This window comes from Diospyros lotus, chromosome 6, assembly GCF_014633365.1.
Source record: "Diospyros lotus cultivar Yz01 chromosome 6, ASM1463336v1, whole genome shotgun sequence".
NCBI lineage: Eukaryota > Viridiplantae > Streptophyta > Magnoliopsida > Ericales > Ebenaceae > Diospyros > Diospyros lotus.
Window position 1 is genome coordinate 46,417,408 of NC_068343.1, and position 25,245 is coordinate 46,442,652.

The window sequence follows — 25,245 nt, forward strand, 5'->3', positions numbered from 1 at the left end:
AAATACTATTCTCTCCATTAAAAATCTAAATTGCCAGCTTGGCAAATTCCTTTAACTCCAACATTAAAAAGAAATAAATGCTATTCTTTTCCTTTAAAATCTCTAAATTGCCACATTAAATAATTAATTGGCAAAATCTCTTAATCAATGCTTCAATAATTAATTAAATAATTCCTGAATAAATACTGGGCCCTCTAATGGGTCGTTACACGCAGGGCCCGACCAGGCGCGGCCGTGCGCGTGCAAGGCCCGGCCAGGTGCGGCCGTGCGCGCTCATGGCGCGCCCAGGTGCTACCGCGCGTGCGGGCATGAGCCCCCAGGCGCGGCCGCGCACGCCCAAGGCGCGGTCGGGCAAGAGCGCGACCCGCGACCCGCGGGTTCGACCCACGAGCAGGGCGCGGCCCGCGGGTGCGACCTGCGGGCGGGCTCGGCCGGCCCGCGCGCGGCCTTGCGCGTCCCCAGCGGCCAGCACGCGGCTCGTGCGGCCCCTGCTGCCCGCACGGGCCATGGCCGCGCGCGCCAGGCCCGCCCCATGCAGCCCAGCCACGCCCCTTTGCCCCTTTGGGCTGCCTAGCCACCTCCCAGCCCCTCCTGCTCCCTCGGGCTTCGGTTTGACCATTTCCCGGGGTCCACGTGAAGCACCCGGGTCGACCCTTTGGTGGCCCAGTGCGTTCCGTTCCTTTTAGAGGGACCCGGCCAAATTGTTTGGCTATTTTTTTTTTTATTCGATCCATGAGTGTATGACACTTATGGCCGTGATTAAAAATGGGCTAGGGCCATTAATTGGGTTATTTATTAATTATTGGGCTGCTAATGTATGTTTGACATACATTGGTTGATCCAAGGCCTGTTGAGCCTTGTTAGTTAGACTAATGGATGGAGCCCAAGTCCAACACAATTAAAACAATTTTGTTTTTCCAAAATTATACAAATTTTCAATTTATTGAAAGCGTTTCATTAAAATTGAAATAGATGCGACAATTAATTAACATAATCTAAATGAATCAATGTGATTGATTGCATGGGTGTATGGTATGGATCGAGTCGACCATTTATTTTATGTTGGGAATGAATGCTTGTAAATTTGGTTTTTGAAATAAGGCCTGCGTGTCCTGCCTCTCTTATACTCTGATGTACATTCTCTTCTCATCTCACTCCCCCCGAATGTAACTCGGGGTTTCTGATTCTATGTAATGTATGTAGAATAGAATAGAGTAGCGATAGTTGTAGTTTGTATGAAAAGCAAGAGATGGACCCAAATTGAAGACAAGATTTGAAGACCAATGAAGGCTTGAAGAATGTGCTTATGAAGCAAGATGTGATTCTTCACCTAGGTTTGACCCGCTAGCTTTCCTTCTATGGCTCGAGGGAGCTAACCGCAGTTATCCATACCATACACCGGTTTGAGTCATTTATTATGCATGATTAATTTGATTAATTACATGTGATGAGACCTAAATAAATAAATAATAAATCCCTCATTAATATTAAGCCAACTTGCCTTCCATCATTATGAAGCGTTAGGTTTCTAGCTGGCACTTGATTTGTTGAGTCACTCAAGGTCATGTGTCACCTATGATTCCTATGTTTCATGGGCCATGAGATGTCCCTGAATGATGGGTCTGACTTAACTAGAAAGGTGGGGTTTGTTGAGTCACTCAAGGCCTTACTGAGTATAGAGACAAAGATTGGGAGTCACATAAGATGTGCTTGGCAAGGAGTTGTCAACCCAATGAATCTAGGAGTTGCATGGAGATGCAATTGATAGCAAGTACCTACCTAATAGATCCTAACACAATTTGTTGAGTCACTCAAGGTTGTGCGAGGGGAGATGGGATCCTAGCCTACTAGGAAATCTTCCAACGGGATTTCCCGAGTTATATCTTGAGGGTGGCAAACTCGTAGAAAATAGTGGGAGCAATCATAAAATGTTACTTCTTGCAATTTATGATTTCGTAATTTAATATGATTATGATAATATCTCTATCAGTTGTTGATCCAGAATGTCTGGAAACATGTCAATAAGATCGATACTCGAGGGCAATAATACCTTCAATGAGACTAATTTCTATAACTGCGAGATCATCTTGAGGATAGTCCTCACATATGATAAGATTCCTTATGCGATAGAGAGCTATCTTCTTACGAAGCCACCAGTTAAGGAAATAGTAGCACATTAGGCCTAGACGATGCACGAGAGTGATATGATCATCGCTTGGTGTATCGTCATGGCTGCCATGACCCTAAAACATAGGTCGCAACATAAGAGTTATGATGCCTATGAGATCATGGCTAGCCTCAAGGATCATCTGTTGAGAAGCATGTCATGGAGATGATATGTTTTATCAATAGATTACTAGAGCTGAACTTGGGTATGGATGCCGAAACTTACCCTAGATTTGGTGCTACAATCCCTCCCTAACGGCCATGGAAAAGACTCTTGGAGAATAGTTGTCCATACTTATGGAGACTAAGCTTAAAATTGATTATAGGCCAAGAGAAGTGTTCTCTTAGTTAAAGGGCCCAAGGCGCACAGGGGCAAGCCCAAGAGTAAGAAATCCAAAAGGAAGAAAAGTTATTCCATAGCGCAATCTGGAAGAGTCCAGAAGACTAAAACCTAAAGTGCAAAGAGGATGCAATCTATCTCCACTGTGATAAACCGAGAAGTGTAGAGTAAGAAGAGTTCTACTCAAGGCACTTCAGGTATTTATGTTATTGGAATTAATCTATCTACTTCTGATCAGTCCACATGGGTATTAGATACTGGATCTAGTGCTCATATTTACACTTTTGTGCATGGGCTTAGGAGTACGAGGAGATTAATAATAGGAGAAGTGTACCTACACGTGGTAAATGGATCAAAAGTTGTTTCATTAATTGTAGGGACCTATTTATTAACATTACCCATAGGGCTTGTATTGGAGTTACATAACTGTTACTACAATCCTAGTTTGACTAGGAATATAATTTCTAATTCTTGTTTGACAAGGATGGATATTCATTTTTTATTTAAAGGACAATAGTTGTTCATTTTATACAAATGAGTTGTTTTATGGTAAAGCAACAATATGTAATGGTTTGTATGTCCTTGAAGTTGATACCCCTATCAGTAACACAAATACTAAGCGACTTAAATCAGATGATTTAAATAGCACTTATTCAGATTTGAAGTAGAGAAACAAACTGAGAAAAGTATCAAAATACTTCGATCAGATCGAGGTGATGAATACTTGAACAGTGAGTTTCTAGATCATTTGAAGCAGAATGTGATTCTCTCACAATGGACTCCACCTAGAACATCAGAGATGAATGGTGTGTCTAAAGGAGGAATAGGACCTTGTTGGACATGGTCTGGTCCATGATGAGTCGCGTTGAACTCCCTATTTCATTTTGGGATACACACTCCTCACCGCGATCTTTGTTTTGAACAGGGTTCCAAGTAAATCAGTTACTCAAACTCCATATGAGATATGGAAAGGAAAGAAGCCATATTTGTCTTTCCTTAAGATTTGGGGTTGTCAAATTTATGTTAAACGTGTTGACAGTAATAAGCTACAACCCAAATCGACGAGATATCTGTTTGTGGGATATCCAAATGGATATTACTTTTACCACCCATGTGAACAAAAGGTGTTTTGTTGCCAAGCATGTGGTATTCCTTGAGAAGGAATTCTTAGATGCTGTGGCTAGTGGAAGGAATGTTAAGCTCGAATAAGATTCGAGGCGAACCACAAACGAATACTCCCCTCCAAGAACTCAAGAAAGATCAGACACAAGAAGTTGTGTCAACTCCCCAACCTTCTACACAAGAACCTCGTAGGTCAATGAAGGTTCATCGCAAGTAAGAGAGATATGGATTTCTCATCTCGGCACATGGAGATGTGCTTCTGGCTAAGAACGATGAGCCTACTACCTATGATGAGGTAATGTCTGACATTGACTCTGGGTTATGGCAGATGGATGACAAAACAGCTTTCCTTAATGGAAACCTGGTCGAGGATGTGTATATGACACAACTTGACGGTTTTGTTACTCATAAACATGCAAATAAGATTTTCAACTTGCAAAGTTCCATTTATGGACTAAGGCAAGCATCCCAGAGTTAGAATCAATGTTTTGATGAAAAGATCAAAAGGTTTGATTTTTCACAAAAGGTAAGTTGATCCTTGTGTTTACAAGAAGGTTAATGGGAGCGTGGTGGTCCTTTTAGTCCTATATGTGGACAATATATTGCTCATAGGGAATTGTGTTCCCATGATGCAATTAGTTAGAATATGGTTTTCAAAATATTTTCTCCATGAAGAATTTGGGAGAAGCAGCCTATATTCTGGGAATACGGATCTATAGAGATAGATCCAGGAGGTTGCTAGCATTTTCCCATAGCGTGTACATTGATAGAGTGCTAAAGAGGTTTAGCATGGAAGATTCAGGAGGAGAAGTCTTCCCATATCACATGGAATACATCTCTCCAGGTCTATGTGTTTGAAGACACAAGATGAGAGAGATAAGATAAGTCGAGCACAATATGCCTTGGCTATTGGCTCGATCATGTATGCCATGTTATGTACGAGGCTTGATATCGCATATACTTTGAGCATATGTAGTAGATATCAAGCTGATCCAGGTGAGAAACACTGGATTGTTGTGAAAAATATTCTTAAGTACTTGTGAAGTACTAAAGAGATGTTTTTACCATATGGAGAATGAGAGCATACCATGAAGGGGTTCACGGATGCCAGTTTTCAATTCGACCATAATGATTTTAAATCATGTACAGTCGAAATTCATATTCTGCTTACATGGCTGGCCCATTAGTTGGAAGAGTTCCAACAAGAGATAGTGGCAGATTCAACAACTGAAGTTGAATACATAACAACCTTCGAAGCAGCTAAAAAGGTTGTATGGATTCGTAAGTTCATTGATGAACTTAAAGTGGTGTCCAGCATTGTTGATCCAATAACAGTTATTGGGACAACAATGGAGCCATCGCGTAAGCGAAGGAACCACGGTCTCATCAACAGACCAAACTTGTATTGCGGCATCACCATATGATAATGGAGATTATCAGTTGAGGTGACATATGTAGAGAAAGTATCGACGGATGACAACGTCGTAAATCCCTTGACTAAAGCTCTGTCCCAGGAGAAACATGAAAGTCATGTTCGATCATCAGGTATAAGATACATGAGTGATTGGCTCTAGTGCAAGTGGGAGATTGTTAGTGTAGGTGCTCTAGACCCAATTAGATTGGGCATGTTGTACATTGACAATTGTAATCACGTTATTATTTGAATAAGGGGTTGTTCAAATTCACAAGAAGTCATTCTATTAGTTTCTTGTTATTATTGTAATAACCGAATGAAACTAGATAGAAGTCCATATGATGTATACTGTGATTAATCTATAAAAATATGAGATGATGCATCACAGTTTCTAGACATCATTAAACGTCCCAAGTTGTAGCAATGTCAAGAATGGACATTGACAATTGCGGTAAGATTTGTATGTGCTATGTTTTTGCTATATGATAGCAATGGGGTCTCACACCCATAGGCATGGGGATGCCTAGACAAGTACATAGGTGACCAATGTTGGAGAATATGGTACTAGACATGACTCGCCATGAGAATCCATTTTGGTTATATGTTGATGGTATTCTTATACGAGATGGGTGTAACTAATCCTTGGACCTGAGGTTGTCACGGTTATCTCATAAGAAGACCGGTATGTTTTGACATCGTTTCGATGGGCCTAGACAAAGGCTGCATGTGGGCGATCGTTGGGTATATCGTGAGGCTTATGGAGATGAGTGTATAACCAAGATGGGACTCGTCTATCCCTTGATAGAGGATGATGTATCTAAGGCGCCTTTGGTGGATATTCACTTTAAATCCATGGCCATGGTAAAAGAGATCAATAAGGAGTTATTGATTTACTTTCTATTAAGTGAAGATATCTAGAAGACCGAAGAAAACTCATGTGATCATTATCAAGCAACACATCGCCATACTTGAGATCACATAAGATACATTGACGAGAGGATCGAATTACACGGTAATCATGCTCGTGAAAGGTTATTTGCGGATTATGAATCCTTTTGAATAATTGGGTAGGCATGATGCCTTGCTAGAGGCCAATCTTGTATTATGTGTTCGTACCGACACATTGCCAACATATTCGAAAGCGTAATGAGTCATACGCAATAGGCACGGTCCCTGGCTTAAACCAGGAGAGTGAAAGTAAAGCAAGATCGCTACGGGGCAAGCAGCGTAGTTCAAAATTTTGAACCTTACCCCGATCCCGGCGATTGGATCAACGTCGAAATTAAATTATTCACAAACAAATAAATAAATCTAACTTTTAGATTACCGAGTCGTTCGTGGATTCGAGCCGTCCAAGCGTCCGGCCTCTAACTCGTGATACGCGGCACGCGTCCGTTGGCAAGGAGAGCGGAATAGGAGTGCTAGCTCCTTCTCCTTTGCGCGGCTTGTGTATGGACGGTAAAAGAACGCCCACATTTCAAATTGATGCCAAAAAGAAATGGGAAGAGTGAACGGCAATACGTTTTTCAACTCTTGAAAAACGACACCAAAAATCACCACCATAATGGGCAACCTATAAAAGGATATTTATAGTGAAATATCCTAGGGTTTCTAAAACCCTAATGGATTGGGCTAGCCCATTAATTCTAATTTAATTAGAATCTTAAGTGGGCTTATTCTAGTCCAACTAGAAATATAATTAAATGGCCCAATCCTTTTATAGGTTAAATAAAATATTATAACCCAAATCTAATTCAAGCCCAAATATATTTTATTTAATATTTAGCCCAAATCTAATTTGGTCCAAATATAATATTTAATATTTGGCCCAAATCTAATTTAGTCCAAATATAATATTTAATATTTGGCCCAAATCTAATTTAGTCCAAATATAATATTTATTTTAATATTTGGCCCAAATCCAATTTAGTCCAAATATAATATTTAATTTAATATTTGGCCCAAATCTAATTTAGTCGAAATATTAACTTAAGCCCAAAAATATTTTATTTCCTATTTGCCACTCCAACAAATGGAAAATTATTAAATTAGAAACTCTTTCCTAATTTAATCAATTGCCATTTTAGGAAACTCTTTCCATTATGATGACTCCTCGTCATATCGACGTCATTACGTCTATTTGTTCTTTTTCTGTGAGAACCTACGACGGCATAACTTCTTACCGAAGTGTCCCACTTAACCATACGTCTACTCTCTGTTAGTGTAGGACTAGAATAAGCCCACTTAAGATTCTAATTAAATTAGAATTAATGGGCTAGCCCAATCCATTAGGGTTTTAGAAATCCTAGGATATTTCACTATAAATATCCTTTTATAGGTTGCCCATTATTGTGGTGATTTTTGGTGTCGTTTTTCAAGAGTTGAAAAACGTATTGCCGTTCACTCTTCTCGTTTCTTTTTGGCATCAATTTGAAACGTGGGTGTTCTTTTACCGTCCATACACAAGCCGCGCAAAGGAGAAGGAGCTAGCACTCCTATTCCGCTCTCCTTGCCAACGGACGCGTGCCGCGTATCACGAGTTAGAGGCCGGACGCTTGGACGGCTCGAACCCGCGAACGACTCGGTAATCTAAAGGTTAGATTTATTTATTTGTTTGTGAATGATTTAATTTCGACGTTGATCCAATCGCCGGGATCGGGGTAAGGTTCAAAATTTTGAACTACGCTGCTTGCCCCGTAGCGATCTTGCTTTACTTTCACTTGTGCTGGGGTTTGTTGATTTAACGAAGGCATTCCAATTCATGTTAGAAAACAACAACCATTCTAACAACGCCTTTGATCTCGTTTCGTTTTGATCTGCACAGGCGCAAGCATGAACTCCTTTAAGATAGTCCACATGATCGACCTTTTCACGAAGTCCCAAGTTGGGCTAGCAACCTTAGACATTTTTTAGAGAGAGATAACATGAAAAATCTTCTTCTTCTTCGTCCTTTCAAGTAGCATATTTATAGAGAAAAAACCCTAATCATGTCATAACAAAACCCTATAAGTTTTAGGGTCGGGTCCTAATCATATTGGATCGGTTCTCTCTTTTAATTGTGGATTAGGCTTGATCTATGTGTGTGACCCCTTAGGTCCACCATTAGACTAGATGTAGGACCCAACTTATTGGTTTAATTTAAACACATCTCATGAGCTTCTTAATTAAACTTTTTGATTAATAGTTTTAGAATTAATCAAATTAATTCTAAAATCCCTACATATCATGGTTAACATCTAGAAACATGCCATGAATACCTAGCCAATGATGAAAAAAATATGGACCTTTTCAATTGCAATTACCTTGTAGTAAAATCTTTTCATCAATCAATGTCCCGATTGAATTTAGGGTATGGTTTTATGTCGAACTCTAACTATTCAATAACTATGTATCCATTCCAAATTTATGACTTGATAGGTGAACTCAAAACACCTTTTGATTAACACCTCACCTTGGTCAAGGATTTCCACAGTCATGAAATTATAAGAATGCATAGGACATTCTCTTATCTTGACGATAAGTGATGAATCCTTTATTGACATTCATAAGCCTTCATATGTGATAAGGCCATACCCAGTGATAGTCTATTAGCGATTCCTTTAAAATCCAAATAGCACTAAGGTGTAACCAATCAAATATAATAATACCATGATGTCTCAAGTCTAAGGATCAGTCTGCACAATTACAACACAAGAATTTCTATTTGACATTAAATAATAACCATTAGGAATTCTATAGTGGGTCAATTCAGTGTACTTATTCTTCTAATAAACACCCACATATATGCATTAGTGTCCTCACACCAATGTCCATGAAACAAGACATTCTCCCGATTAAGTATGCATCATATGTGCTAGTCTATCCGAGTTATTAATGTCCATTCCTAATAACTCTATGACTAAGAAAATTTAAGATCAAGGCTTATAAGGAATATGTTTCATGATCGTCATCTCTATGCACGACCATATTCCATGAGCCTATTTAATCTATGGACTTTGTCAAGTATAGATTGCAATAAATAATGACAACAATCATTAATGACAAATAAAACATAATGCCTTTATAATAACAATTGATTGAATAAAAAAAATCACAATGAAAACTACGATTCTTTACATAAAATACAATTGACTTGTGGGCCATAACACTAACAATTCGGACCCATGATAAGCCACATTCCGGGGTTTGATGTGTATGGGTTGTTTTCCTATTTCTCTTTCTCTAGATGGGGCACCAATGGAGGGGAGTTGGATGTCTGGCATCATTTCTTGTAGGAGGGAGGTTATCCCTTGCATTTTTGTGCATTTTCTTCGTTACTTCACTAGAGCTCCTCATTTTTCTACTTCAATTCTTCGTAATTCTGCCTGAGTTGCTCATAGTCAATTAATAAAATAGTTAGTTGTGCTACCCCTGATGGGTCAGTGTAGCTAGGGGCAGTTGCCAACCGTCTTCTAGGTGCTGATAACTGCCCTAAAGAGTGATGGTCTGGCATTATGGGTATCCTCGGGGGAGCACAACATCCTTGTCTTTCTTTGTATCCCCCTGGATGGGTTAGGTGAGCCTCTCCTTGCTCTGAGGGCCTCCTGCCCCCCATTTCCTCACCAGAGTTTTCTTAAAGATAAGGGGCATCCCTTGAATAGACTTCTTCATCTAGATAGTTCTCCAGTAGTTAATGCTCTAGTGGGTGGACTTCGCTAGGGTCACTTGTCAAGCCAGTTCAAGTTCTAGTGCTTCTTCGCCTCGGGTTCAATGAGTTTCCAAAGCTAGCTGATTTCGAAATTCAAACCATCTTACGTTTCTTTTTTGTTGTGTTTCCCACAGATGGCCCCAGTTGTTGTTATCCAAATTACAACAATAGATTTTTGGTAGAGTGGGAATGCCCTGAAGGTCTACCTTGAAGGTCCACCCTAAAGGTCTTCCTTGAAACGCTCTTTTGTGTCTTGAAACCTTACCTTGAACCAGATTTGATATTTATAGGACATTCCTACTATCTTCGAACTCCCTTCATTATCTTGAAATTGATTTGATGTCCAAAAGCCACAAAACAAAGGTGAGAAGGTCTGCGGGAGAGATTTCTCGTGAAAACCCTCTGACAGTTAAGTCAGTAGATGAAAACGGTAGTTGAAGGTCAAGAAAAAGAGGTTAAAGTTTTAGAGGTTACCAGAACTGGAAAAGTCCCATTTTCCTGTACTATAAATGGTGTTGTTGCAAAAATACAACAATTAAAATTTGTGATGTGGGGTCCACTCGAGCTCATTGTCAAGTGAGGTTAGGTTACCGTAAGAGAAGTTTCCTCAAGGGAGTTTGCCGCTAGGATGCTCGCTGCAAGGATTTCGCCACAAGCTCCTTTACAACAAGGCTTCGCCACTAGCTCTCGCCACAAGGCTTCACCACTAGCTCTTCCGCCACAAGGCCTCACCATAAGCTCTTTCGTCGCAAGGTTTTGCCATAAGTCTTCGCCACTAGCTCTCGTCAAAAGATTTTTCCATAAGTTTTCGCCACTAGCTCTTTCGCCACAAGCTCTTTCGCCTCAAGGTTTTACCACAAGGCTTCGCCACTAGCTCTCGCCACAAGGTTTTGCCACAAGACTTCACCACTAGCTCTCGCCACGAGGCTTCGCCACTAGCTCTAGCCACAAGCTTCTACCTTCGCCACTAGCTCCTACCACAAGGTTCTACCTTCACCGCTAGGTCTCGCCGCAAGGCCTTGCCTTCGCCACAAGGTTCGGAGCAAGGTTTTGCTTTCGCCCCTAGGTCTCGTCGCAAGGTTTTGCCTTCTCCACAAGGTTCGCTGCAAGGTTTTGCCTTCGCCACAAGGTTTTACCTTTGCCACTAGATCTCACCGCAAGGCTTTACCTTTGCTACAAGGTTCACTGCAAGGTTTTGGCCCTGTTGATGCTCAAAAAATGGGTTAGAAGTCTCACAGGAATCTTCCCCTGCGAAGACCCTTCGATGCCAAAGTCAGTCTCGGATCCAATAACTATTCACAAAAACAGTAAAGATGCATTCAAAGTGTTTAGATTTTATCAAAATTGGAAGTTATTTTCAATGTCCTATAGCTGGGTATTTATAGGGCATAATTCTCAAGGATGCTTGGTACTCACATGTGTCGCTTGTTGAATGAACCACGTTCGAGGTGTGTGGCTGCAATCAAGTCTTTGTCATAAGGCCTTGCGGCACACTACCACAAGGCCTTGTCACAAGGCTTGTTGCAAGCCTTGCAGCACACTGCCGCAAGGCCTTACCACAAGGTTTTTTTGACACAAGCAACTTTGCCATAAGGTTTCACCACAAGGCTTTAACTTCGCCGCTAGGTCTCGCCACAGGCTTTTTTGCCACAAGGTTTCACCACAAGGCTTTAACTTCGCCGCTAGGTCTCGCCACAAGCTCTTTCACCGTAAGGCTTTAACTTCGCCTCAAGGTCTCGTCGCAACCTTTTTTACCACAACCTCCTTCTCCACAAGGCTTTAACTTTGCCGCTAGGTCTCGCCGCAAGCTTTTTTCCCACAAGCTCCTTCGCCCCAAGGTTTCACCCAAGGCTTTAACTTCGCCGCTAGGTCTCGCCATAAGCTTTTTTGCCACAACCTCCTTAGCTACAAGGCTTTAACTTCGCCACTAGGTCTCATCGCAAGATTTTTTACCACAAGCTCCTTCGCCATAAGGTTTTGTCACAAGGATTTAACTTCACCGCTAGGTCTAGCCGCAAGGATTTGCCTTCGCCATTAGGCCTCGCTGCAAGATTTTGTCACAAGGTTTTGCCTTCGCTCTTTCGCCACAAGGCTTCGCCACTAGCTCTTTCGTCACAAGGTTTTGCCACAAGATCTTTCACCACAAGGCTTCGTAGCAAAGGAGGCTTGCGGCACACTACCGCAAGGCCTTGCCACAAGGCTTTCTGCAAGGCCCCTATCGCAAAGGAGGCTAGCGGCACACTACCACAAGGCCCTTAAGGCAAGCCCTTTGCTGTAAGTGGGCTTGTGGCACACTGTAGCGAGCCTTTCTATTTTTTATTTAAAAATTCTAATTTTTTCTCAACCTATTTTTCATGGCACAACATATGGGTATTTATAGGCACAGATTTCAAGGATCACTAATGGACACATGTCATGCATATGCTGGTTGCCTGGAAGGTATGCTCGAAAATAATGCTTGGAAGGTACGTGACCTGACCAGAAGGTTTCGCCTTGCCCGGAAGACACCATCGTACTTGAAAAGCATTATTGTGCTCAAAAAGTACTTCTTCTTACCAGAAAACCACCATCTTACTCGAAAGCATCATCATGCCCGAAAGGTACTCCTTCTTTCCTAGAAAGTACCATCGTGCCCGAAAAACACCATCTTGCCCGGAAAGCACCCTTATGCTTGGAAAGCACCATCGTGCAACCCGAAAAGCACCATTGTGCCCGGAAAGTACTCCCTCTTGCTCAAAAACCACCATCATGCCTGGAAAGTACCATTATGCCCAGAAGGTATCTCTAATACCTGGAAACACTTATCGTGCCCAAAAACTCTTTTCTTACTCGAAAATGCCATGTTTTTTGGTGGGTTCCCTTTAGTTTTGGTACAACAATAACAGAACAGGGATATGTCCTTCATTACCTTGAATTCATCATTTATCGTACCACAGACATACATAACATTAACAATCATAGAATTTAAGTCACAATTTACAACGTATAACTTTGTTCGCTTGTAGCATTTGGGCTTCACACACATACAACATCAACACAAATAATATCATATAATGTGGACCATCACCCACCCACGCCTTAGCATTATTCCAAGCATGTCTTATGAGATGAGGCTCGCATAGTCCAGCAATGTTCGCCATGTTTGATTGGATATCCATTTTCTTACCACACTGCCACCATCGTGCAAAATATGGGTGCGCTAATGCATGTAAATAATGCACATGAACATGATTTATGGATGTACATATAAATTTCACATGTTATCAAATATGCCAACACATTACTCACACTCCTTCATATGCAAAACCCATCTTTATAACCGTATTCATTTGTTCCCAATAGATTGATTGTGTAACGGCCCGAGGATAGGGTTGATGATCACAAACAGATGGATGTTCAACCATGCCCTAAAGGTGGGTAAGTGTGTGAATGACTGTGTATGTAAGTGTTTTGGGAGACTTAGGAAGAGTTATTAGGGATTAAGAGGGTTTATGAAGAGGCATCCGAGTGTGTGAGGCTAGACATTTGAATGAGGGAAGCACCATTCGAATGAGGGCCAAGCCATCCGAATACCTCAAGTCTAGCAACCCCAAATCCAAATGCTATAGTTTAGGTCATCCGAATGCTTCTACGCTCAAGGCTTATATTTGTTGTAGATTGTGAGAGGCATCTAAATGTAACAGTAGCCTCATCCGAATATCCTTCAACAAAATCCTTTGTTGTATCTAAATAGCCACCCTCCCATCCGAATGAGCCAAGTGTAAAATTAAGTGATCCATCTAAATGGCTCACTGTTGCATCCGAATGGCTCTCACAATGCTTGAGCCTCTCATCCAAATGGCCTATGCTATATCTGAATGACTCTCAAATCCCTTAAGCCATCACATCCGAATGCCTTAGGCCATATCCGAATGTATCTCACAACGATACAAATATATATATATATCGCCCAACACCTCATTAGCTCTGGAAACGAGTAGAATATTCTAGATTTAGAAAATAATAAGAGAAATTAAGGAAGATAATCAGGAGGATAAATACGATTTTCGTGAGAATTATAAAAGAGAAAATTGGGAGGAAATACAGAAGATAAACTTGAGCTCTCTCATTCTCTCGTAATTCTTTGCATCTCTCAAACCCTCTTCTTCTCTTCAACATCAAGCCAAACCCTACTGTCTGAGGAGTCTCTAGCTGTTGTTAAGTGTTAAAGAAGGCTTAAGAAGGAAAGTTCCCTCTCCTTTCTTCCTTTCCCTTAAGCTTTATCTTACTATTGAGTTTGGATACGGGACCTAAGAGCTTAGTTGAAGCTTTGTTACTTAAACTTGGGGATGATGAGGGGAAGGCTAGGAGATGGATTAAGGTCCTGGTGTGGTAGTTATGGTTAGACAACCAAGGAAAACTCATGTAGAAACGCTTGTCAGGTGGTTCGCTGCACTCCTCACCCTACAATTTAAATAGCCTTAATCAGTTTGGATGTTCAGTGTTGAAATGGTGCGGAGGTTTAAACTCACCAGTGTGTGAGTGTAGTTGTAGCACAAATATAAATTTCGGACAAGTCCGGGTCAATTCACTGGGAGGTTTATTTAACAAAAGAATTGTTCATTCGGTTGATTTATCCAAAGAGAGCTAAGTTTTCTTGATTGTGAAAAGGTTTTTTTTTGGAATATTAAAAAGGTCTTGGGTTGAGGCGAGTTCAGAACCAATGCCTAATAAATCTCTTATAGCAATTTAAACAGCAACATTAATCTGAAATAAACAGAGGATCATTTGGTAGTTATAATTCAAGATACGAATGATTCTCAGCTAAGCAACCCTCATACGTGATATGAGGGTTCCAGGTTAAGATGTCACTAGAAATTGTATTATACTACAGACTATGATTTGATTGTCTGAGCTTGGGTATATCTCATCTCCAATTCTAGCAACTCTCATACATGACATGAGAGTTCTAAGTTAGGATAATGACCCAATCCAAACTCACAAAATCATTTACACACTCAACTCAAGTTTAACTCAGATAAATCTTGCATTCATCGAGTTTTGGCTTATCTTGAGATTCAAGAACATTGGACACTATCCTCGAATTAACCCAAGATTAGATTTAGCTACTCATTTTCATTTAAAAGTTAATTAACAAGAATTTAAATGGCGTAATTTAAATAACATAATTTAAATGACAAGAATTAAAATAGCAGAAACTAACCGGCCATTCAGGCGGTGGATAATTAAAAGACAGGAATTAAAATTACAGAAATTTAAAGGCATAAACTAACCGGCTATTTAGGCGGTGGATAATAAAGTAATAATAAATGACATAAGAATTTAAAAGAAGAAAGAAAGGAAGTAAGATTACAAGAGAAAACAAGAGAGAGAATAAGAGCAATTCTCTAAGAGAAACTCTAAGAACAAAACTAAACTTTGATTCAAGTAATAACAACTCCCTTACAAATGCACCAAAGTGAGCTATTTATAGCTCACAAGATGCAATACAAGCCACACAATTATTCAACAAAACATTCACCTAACTAGTGGAAGAAAATTAGGTAAAAGATAAAAAATACAAAAGACTTTGTGTGGTGGACTTCTCATAAGAATATAAAAGACTTTAGGTGGTGGACTTCTCATAAGAATACAAAAGACTTTAGGTGGTAAATCACTTATAAAAAAAGTACAAAACAAAGAAAAGTCTTCTACAAATTAGGCTTTGTTGGGCCTTTGATTGGTCTTGGGCCTTTGGTTGATCTTGGGCCTTTAGTTGGATTCCATTTGATAGTTGGGGCAAGTGCACTTGAAACATCCTCTAGACTCCATAATTGGCCTTTGAATTTAAGCAATAAAAAAATGGGTAATCCAATATCTTCGATTATGCCCCTAATTAATTGTAGAAGCCAACTTCCTTGCTTCATCCTGAAATAATATGTAATACGAATAATTATTTACTTTAAGCATAAATATAAAGCCAAAATAGGGATATAATTCATTAGGATATAGGAAATATTGACCCTTATCACACCCCCCAACTTGAATATTGCTAGTCCCTTAGTAATTAGATTATACACCAGCCATGATCTAATCGCAATACTTGCATGAATATAAAAATTTCAAATTCGAAACCAAAATGCGTAGAGTAGTTTAGCATACAGTCGAATATTCAAAATCATATTTCTGGTTAAAGGTCATACAATCTCAGGAATGGCAATCAGGATGACCAATACACAGATTTACTCCCTCGAAGTTTTGACTTTAAACCTTACTGTGGATTTTCCCTCTCAATAAAACGATTCCTCAGGTGTACACACAAGGGGGTGCACCGTTATAAGAGTAAATGTAAAACAAGTTCAAAACTCGGTACCATCCCAAATACAAGGAACGTATTTTCATGAAAGAAAGGGGAAATTGACATAGCTTCTTGACTGGAATAATGCCCTAGATGAATAACTTCTGAATTTAAACATAATTCCTTGCTCCGAACTCGAATCCTGAGATCACATGATTTATAGCATCAAGAGGGACCAAACTGGGTTGTAATGGGACTATGAGGTTAATACGGGTTGTCAAAGAAAATGGTAAAGTGTGCAAATGGTGTGTTAGGTTTTTTTTTTTTTTTTTTAACACTAATGTCAAACTGGATATAATGTTTTCTTCAGCATTTGTTTTGAAACACTTATGCTGAATAACTAAGAGAACTTCCCTTTTTTTTCTTTTCTTTTTTTCTTTTTTCTTTTTTTTTATATGAAAATACTGAGATAGACTGATTCCTAGAAACACACTAGGTTGGACAAACTTCATATGGTTACAGGTTTAAACGAAGGTAAGGAAGGAAATTGTACTAAGAATAGCTCAAATGGGCTAGCAAGTGAGGCTAATGTAAAGAAAGAAAAATGTTAATAGGCCCAAATTGAAAGTAATTGATCCCCCTATCATACTTCTACAAAACAATATTACTCAGTCAACTAATTCAGAGTTTGAAACCAGCCAAATTCATCCGCTATCATACTAGACATTCAAAGCAAATTGATGTTTTGAAGCTATTGAAAAGATGAGATAAACAATAAAGCAAATTTAGAGTAAGTGTTATTTCACTCAGAAGTAACGATTATTAGGCTCAAACACTCACTCGGGTAATAGTCTCTACTTCTGTTGAGGGATCATGCAGTGTGCTAATCAGCTAATTACCATTGCCTTTAACTTTATGACCGATAAACTAATTTCTAATTATTGAACACCCAATGCATGCAAATCATCTATTCTAATTCCATACATATACGTTTTCAAATAAAAAATTAATGCATTCATGATTCATATTGCAAATTCAACTGGCTATCAGTGTATAATTCCAAAGCTTTAGGGATAGCATTATTTAAAGCACACACATTTTTTTTATAATTTTTTTTTTATTCACACAAAACTACTAGAATGCAATTGCAAATTCACAGTCAAACATAGACCAGATAATTCATAAATATACCTTACTCCCCCCAACTTGAATTGCAGTAATAAAATAGGGTTGTTAGGAATACTTGTAACTCCATAAGTCCATAGATTTACTGTGAACTGCTAAAACTCAAACAAACAAATGAGCATACCATATATATATATTTTTATATTTTCACACCAAAATAAAAATTTCATGCAAGTCATAAGATAAACAAAATGCGTCTCAAGAGTACAAAGTACTCCTTACTCAGCCATCTTATCATAGACTCGCCTAACAACATTCCACAATTTTTTTTTTTTTTTTTAGAGAACACAAGATAGAAAAAGATTTCATGCAAGTCATAGGAGATGCGTCTCAAGAGTACAAAAAGTACTCCTTACTCAGCCATCTCATCATAGACTTGTCTTACAGGGATAAATTTAAATTAATCGGACCCTTTTGGTGCTTGTTTCTGGTTACCTTAGACCAATCTATCCGAGGCTTATAGAAATCGTGCTGTGGAACATAAGTGTGTAATTTCTCTAGTATCTCATCAATGGTGGATGCGGAAATGAGAATCTTTCTTGTTGAAAGAGAAATAAACTTTTGATCCTCACCCTGATCAAGAAAAGAAAGCAACCCATCGAAAAAATGGTTAACATTTAAAAGTCCAAAGGGTTTGGTATGGAGATTACTCTTGGCCAGGAGATTATACAAAAGATTTCTTCAAGTATTCCAAAACCTCCTGGTAAAGCAATGAAGGCGTCTGACTGATAAATCTTACAAGCCATGCGCTCAGACATAGAAGTCGTTTCTATAAGTTGACTGCGTGTAATCCCAGAAATATGTGGTTCAGCAAAAGGGATTGGCATTACACCTACCACATATGATTTTCCAAGATGTGCATCTTGCGAAATACAACCATTCAATCCACGACTTCCCCCTCCATATACCAAATTAAATTTTCTTTCTCCCAATTTTAGGCCTAGTTCACTTGCTGCAAGTGCGTAACTACTGTCGCTCCCAAGTTGAGAGCCACAAAGTACACATATGGTTTTGATTCGACGAACTAACTGGCCTTCCATATTTGTTCCTTTTGTCTGCCCTGGAAAGAGGTTTGGTGATCAAAAGTAGCTACACAACAATTCAACAAGAAATAAATACAAACAGAAATCATGCGTAAGTACAAGTAGTTGTGATTGTGGCTCACATCTTCCTCTGGTTTTACGTCCAGAAATGGCTTAAACACTTTCTATGAAGCGAGGATAAGCTTCCCATCCAATTTTCTTATAGATTGGCAAACAGGGTCGTTTTTAGTCAGATTCATAAGACTATAGCGTTAGCGGTCACTTATGAACTGGGTCCATAAAGCAAGAAGTTCTCTTTGCACTATTCCACATGGATGCGTCTCAAGAGTCAATCGAATATCATCCAATGACTTCTTACTCAGTCCATCATTTATGAAACTAATTTTATCTTCTCGATTTACGGACATAAACCCCACAGATTTGCATCAAGTGTTACAGGTCCAACGAGCACACTTGTGACATCCATTCACTCTTTTAGCTCTTCGTTTCTTCGCAAAACTACTCTTCCCTAAGCCTGGGAAGTGCTTAAAACTAGGTGAAGTTTCGCCAGCTAATCGAACTTTTGCTTCGATCAGCCAACGAATATCTTCAAGAATGCTTTTATACATCAACATTCTAAGTCTTTCACACCTAGCAACATAAATTTTTTTCAAATCGTTCATTGGGTGAGATGGATAGTACTTGCGAATTTTTAAGAGTTGAAGATCCATTTTTTTTTTAATTAAAATACAACTTATAATAAGAGAAAAGTAAAAACTGTGAAACTTACAAAATGAACGAGAGTACCTGATCAGAGAACAACACGAAGGAAAGAAGACTGAGCTTGCTTGCAGAAGTGTGGCTTGCCTCCTATCGATATGTAGTCTCTTATAGAGCAATGGGTGTCACTATTTCATACTTGGTTCGAGGCATGCCATAATTACAGGGTCAGGCACGTCTCTTTTTTCAATGCTCGGTGCCTCATTTTTCAACATTTGGCAGTGTGCCTCTTCCTTTATAGGATAGTGTGATTGCACTGCCCGAGAAAAATGGCTACCACCAATGCTAATTCTGTCTCTCTCAATTCAAATTTTTTATTATTATTATTTGTTTTTTTAATTTTATTATTTTTTTTTTTATTTTTTATTAGAGGCCTAATAAAATTATATATATACCACACAAGACAATATTATCGAGTCAAACAAAATTATTTGCATAATTGATCAATTTCAAATACCAATAAATCAATTTTTAAGTACACCTTACCCCCCAACTTAAATTGCGCATTGTCTTCAATCGGCAATAAAAGAATAGAAGATGGGCATACCTGGCGGTCTTCAATGCATAAATTAGTATGCAAATATTTTATTTAGATTGCACACAGAGAAACACTATTTGAGTTAAAGTTAATTAAGTGATACAAAAAGGAACAATAAATATATATATATATTTTTGTTTTTTTTTTATTTTTTTTGTTTTTGTTTTTTTTTTTTGTTTTTTATTTTTTTTATTTTTTTTTATATCCGAATTCCAAAAACATCCATTTAACCTAAATGGAAAGGTGGTCTTTTAACGTCAGATTCCCAGATGAATGTGTTCCTAAAGGTCACTTAACCACTGACGGTGGTTCACCCAACTCCACCATCTCATCATTTCCTTCAACAAGATCATTCTCAGCTATGCCTAGATATGGTTTTAACCTTTGACCATTCACTTTAAAACATTGTTCAGACTCTTTGATTTCAATTTCTATTGCCCCATATTCTGATATGGTCTTGATTGTATAGGGTCCTGTCCATTTTGATCTCAACTTTCCTGGGAACAAATGAAGCCTTGAGTTGTAGAGAAGCATTTGCTGACCAACATGAAAATTTTTTCTATTGATGTGTTGGTCATGCAACTTTTTCATATGCAACTTAGACAATTTGGCATTTTCAAATGCCTCATCCCTAAGTTCTTCAAGTTCATTAAGTTGCAATTTCCTATTGAGGCTCACTTCTGTTGATTCCTCATTAATCTTCCTAATGGCCCAGTAGGCTTTGTGCTCTATTTCAACTGGTAGATGACATGGCTTGCCATATACCAACCTATAGGGAGACATGCCTAGAATGGTCTTGTATGCAGTTCTATAGGCCCAAAGTGCATCAATCAACCTCAAGGACCAATCCTTGCGGTTAGAATTGACTGTTTTCTCTAAAATCCTTTTTATCTCCCTATTGGCCAATTCAGCTTGGCCATTGGTTTGAGGGTGATATGGGGTTGCAACCTTATGGACTACTCCATATTTTCTCATTAATTCAGCCACTGGTTTGTTGCAGAAATGAGAACCTCCATCACTTATGATGGCCCTAGGCATTCCAAACCTACTAAAAATATTTTCTTTCAAAAACTTCATTACAACCCGATGATCGTTTGTTCTTGTTGGGATTGCTTCTACCCACTTGGACACATAGTCAACAGCTAACAAGATGTACTCGTGTCCACCTGAATTAACAAATGGTCCCATGAAGTCTATTCCCCAACAATCAAAAATTTCTAACACCTGAATGGGTTGCAAGGGCATCATATTCCTCTTGGTTAGGCTTCCTAGCCTTTGGCATCTATTACATGAGCTACAAAACTGATGCACATCTCTCAACATGGTAGGCCAAAAGAATCCACTTTGTAAGATCTTGGCTAATGTTTTTCTTGTGGAGAAATGACCTCCACAAGCAAGAGTATGACAAAAATTCAAAACACTCTGTTGTTCATGCTCGGGGATGCACCTTCTTAAAATTTGGTCAGCACAATACTTATACAAGTAAGGGTCATCCCAGAAATAAGTCCTAACCTTCCTAAAGAATTTTTGTTTATCTAGCTTGGTTCAATGATTTGGAATTAGACCGGTGGCTAGATAGTTGGCCAGATTTGCATACCATGGTGTAACAGAGGTTGAGGTATCATTGATAAGGAAGAGCTGTTCATCTGGAAAGGTGTCCCTGATTGGTTCCTTGTCTAGATTAAGGTCTTGGCATGGAAGTCTAGACAAATGGTCTGTCACCACATTTTCTACTCCCTTTCTATCTTTGATTTCTATGTTGAATTCTTAGAGTAACAAAATCCACCTAATAAGACGCGGTTTGGCATCTTGTTTGGTGAGCAAGTATTTCAAAGCAACATGGTCAGTGAAAACAATGACCAATGACCCCACCAGATATGATCTGAACTTCTCTAATGCAAAAACTACTGCCAATAGTTCCTTCTCAGTTGTTGTGTAATTTTTTTGGGCTTCATTGAGGGTTTTACTGGCATAGTAGATGACATAAGGTTTTTTATCTTTTCTTTGCCCTAGGACTCCTATAACATAATCACTTGCATCACACATGAGTTCAAAGGGCAATGACCAATCTGGTGGTTGAATAATGGGGGCTGAGATGAGAGCATTTCTTAACCTCTCAAAAGAGGTTTGACAAGATGATGTCCACTCAAATGGGACATTCTGGGAGAGCAAATTACACAGAGGCTGGGCTATGCTGCTAAAAGATGCTATGAATCTCCTATAGGACCCAGCATGCACCAGGAAAGACCCGATGTCCTTAACACTCTTAGGGACTGGTAATTTTTGGATGGCTTCTACTTTGGCTTTGTCCACCTCCATTCCCTTAGCAGAGACAATATGCCCTAGGACTATACCTTGTTTGACCATGAAATGACATTTTTCCCAATTAAGCACAAGGTGGGTGTAACATCCCGTATCGAGAGATAGGAAGGACCGGAACAACTTACCCTGATGGGCCTACACAAACTTCCCAGGGGGGTCACCCATCCCTGGATTACCCCAAGTTAAACACGCTTAACTTGGGAGTTCTTTGCCAACATTCATCCCAAAAGGTATCCAGCTGGTGTTGTTTCATTTCTTACACTATCCTCGATATATACTAACTTGTCTGGGCTCTCGGGGTATTACATTCTCCCCCCTTAAGCACATGACGTCCTCGTCATGCGACCTTACAACCGGTCCCAGATCTCTCCCCCCTTGCATGGCCGATGTGGGATTCGCCTAAGGTGCCTACACGCACCCCCCATATAGGCCTCACGCCCCCCTCGGGACTCAGCCTCCTCGCTGAGGTTTGCCCCACCACCGCGCTCAGAGGCTCGGGGGTCGGCTCTGATACCATTTGTAACATCCCGTATCGAGCGATAGGAAGGACCGGAACAACTTACCCTGATAGGCCTACACGAACTTTCTAGGGGGGTCACCCATCCCTGGATTACCCCAGGTTAAGCACGCTTAACTTGGGAGTTCTTTGCCAACATTCAGCCCAAAACGTATCCAGCTGGTGTTGTTTCCTTTCTTACACTATCCTCGATATATACTAACTTGTCTGGGCTCTCGGGGTATTACAATGGGTTTCTTCACAACGAGCTAGAACTTTCTCTAAATTCTCTAAACATGCCTCAAAACTAGCTCCATAGACAGAGAAATCATCCATAAAAACCTCCACAATGTGTTCTGTCATCTCACTAAAAATACTCATCACACACCTTTGGAAGGTGGCAGGGGCATTGCATAGTCCAAAAGGCATACGTTTATAGGCAAGTGTCCCAAATGGACATGTGAAAGTGGTCTTTTCCTGGTCCTCTAGGGCAATGTCAATCTGGTTATATCCTGAATAACCATCAAGGAAATAATAGAATGCTTGCCCAGCTATTCTTTCAAGGACTTGGTCTAAGAATGGCAATGGAAAATGGTCTTTTCTAGTCATTGCATTGAGTTTTCTATAATCGATGCACACTCTCCATCCGGTTTGGATGCGAGTAGGGATCAATTCATTCTTTTCATTTCTCACCACTGTGACTCCAGACCTTTTTGGGACCACTTGAGTGGGGCTGACCCACTTTGAATCCGAGATGGGGTATATAATACCCACATCCAGCAACTTTAGCACTTCTTTCCTAACCACATCTTTCATGTTAGGATTGAGTCTCCTCTGCATTTGCCTAACAAGTTTAGCATCCTCCTCTAGAAATATCCTATGAGTGCAAGTCAAAGGGCTAATTCCATGCAAGTCTGAGATGGTCCAACCTAAGGCTTTTTTATGAGCTCTCAGAATGTTTATCAGTTGAATTTCCTGTTGGGATGTCAAACTTGAAGGGATGACTACGGGGAGTGTGTTCTCATCACCTAGAAATGCATATTTTAACTCACTTGGCAAAGGTTTCATTTCAGGTGTGGGTGAGGTATTATCAGATTGTGACTCTTCATTGTTCAGAGAATCCAATGGTTCTGATTTGGGAATCCATTGAGCCACAGGAATTGCTTCTTGCTCCCTAGTGTTCTCCAATTCTTTTAACTCTCTCTCTTCTTGATCTTCTTCCATAGATTTGTTCAAAAATTCTTTTGCAAAATAGTCCTCAGCTAATGTTTGAACCAAATCTACTTCCTCCACCTCATTCTCAACTATGTGTTGTTTGGAAACTCTAAAGATATTCATCTCTACAGTCATGTTTCCAAATGATAACTTAAGTATTCCATTCCTACAATTAATTATGGCATTTGAAGTTGCTAGGAATGGTCTACCAAGAATAACTGGAACAGGGGATTGAGGGCCTTGATGGGGTTGTGTGTCCAAGACTATAAAATCAACAGGGAAGTAAAATTTGCCTAGCTGCACTAATACATCCTCCACTATCCCCCTAGGGACTTTGATTGACCTATCAGGAAGCTGTAGGGTGACTCTTGTTAGCTTGAGTTCTCCTAAGCCCAGTTGCTGATATACACTATAAGGAAGCAAGTTGACACTTGCTCCTAGATCTAAGAGTGCTTGGTCCACCCTCTGGCTTCCAATTATGCAAGAAATGGTTGGGCTACTAGGGTCTTTGTACTTAGGAGGTGTTTTAAGTTACAGGATGGAACTCACCTGTTCAGTTAAGAATGCTTTCTCATGGATGTTGATCTTTCTTTTAACAATACACAAGTCTTCTAAGAATTTTGCATAAGATGGTGTCTGTTTGATTGCATCAAGGAGAGGAATGTTAATCCTCACCTGCTTGAACACTTCATAAATATCAGCATTTTCTTTTTCCCTCTTTGTTTGAGTAAGTCTTTGAGGGAATGGTGGTGCAGGGTTGCTCTTGAATTCTTCCACCTTATTTTTTTCTTTAGCTTCTTTTTTTTTTTGTTTTCAAGTTTTTCCTCCAAAGTTGGAGCATTGTCATTTTTTATATTTTCATTTTTTTCTTCTTCTTGTGCATTAGGTTGGCTTGTCCTAGGATCATCTAGTTTGTCAATTATTTTTCCATTCCTAAGGACAGTAACTGCTTGCACCTGCTCATGATTATTGTTCCCACTATTTGATGATTCCACTTGATTTGTTTGCCTCACAGGGTTGGGATTTGGTTGAGAAGGGAATTTCCCAGGTTCTCTCACAGTCAAAGTTTGAGTTAGCTTGGTTAGATGACTCCTCATATCCTCAATTGCCCTATTTGTTTGCTCTTGGAATTTTGCTACTTGAGCATTGTTCCCCATCTGCCCTTGCATAAATTGTTGTAGAGTATCCTCTAGGGATCTCTTATGCAGTGGCTGATATGAGCCAGATGGTCCTTGGTTAGGCTGGTAGGGCTGTGGCTGAGGTTGTGGTTGTGGTTGTGAGGGAAATGGTTGGTGTGGCTGAGGTGCTGAGTCATTTCTCCAAGAGAAATTTGGGTGGTTCCTAGAATTTGGATGGTAGGTGTTTGAGTTTGGGTTGTACCCTTGATAATTTCCACCCTGGTTTTGGTTTTGGTATATCCTACCCTCTGTTTGCCTTGGTTGTGAGTTTGAAGTTTGGCCATATAGCACTTCTTTGAAAGTAGGGAGAGTTGGACACTCCTCTGTTCTATGGCTATTAGCTTCACACACTCCACAATGCACCTCTACCTCATTGACAGCCTTTTTTTTCATCTCCAATTCTTCCATTTTCTTTGTCAACAGAGCTAATCTAGCACTGATGTCATCAGTTTCATTTAATTGGAGTTTTCCCTTTGGTTATGGATTGTATTGGTCTCTTAAAT

At 39.6% G+C, this 25,245-nt stretch overlaps 1 pseudogene; it reads right to left on the minus strand.

The window, feature by feature from the left end:
* Positions 1 to 24,721, minus strand: part of LOC127804581 (uncharacterized) — a 116,858-nt pseudogene extending 92,137 nt beyond the window's left edge.
* Positions 24,722 to 25,245: the final 524 nt, after the last annotated feature.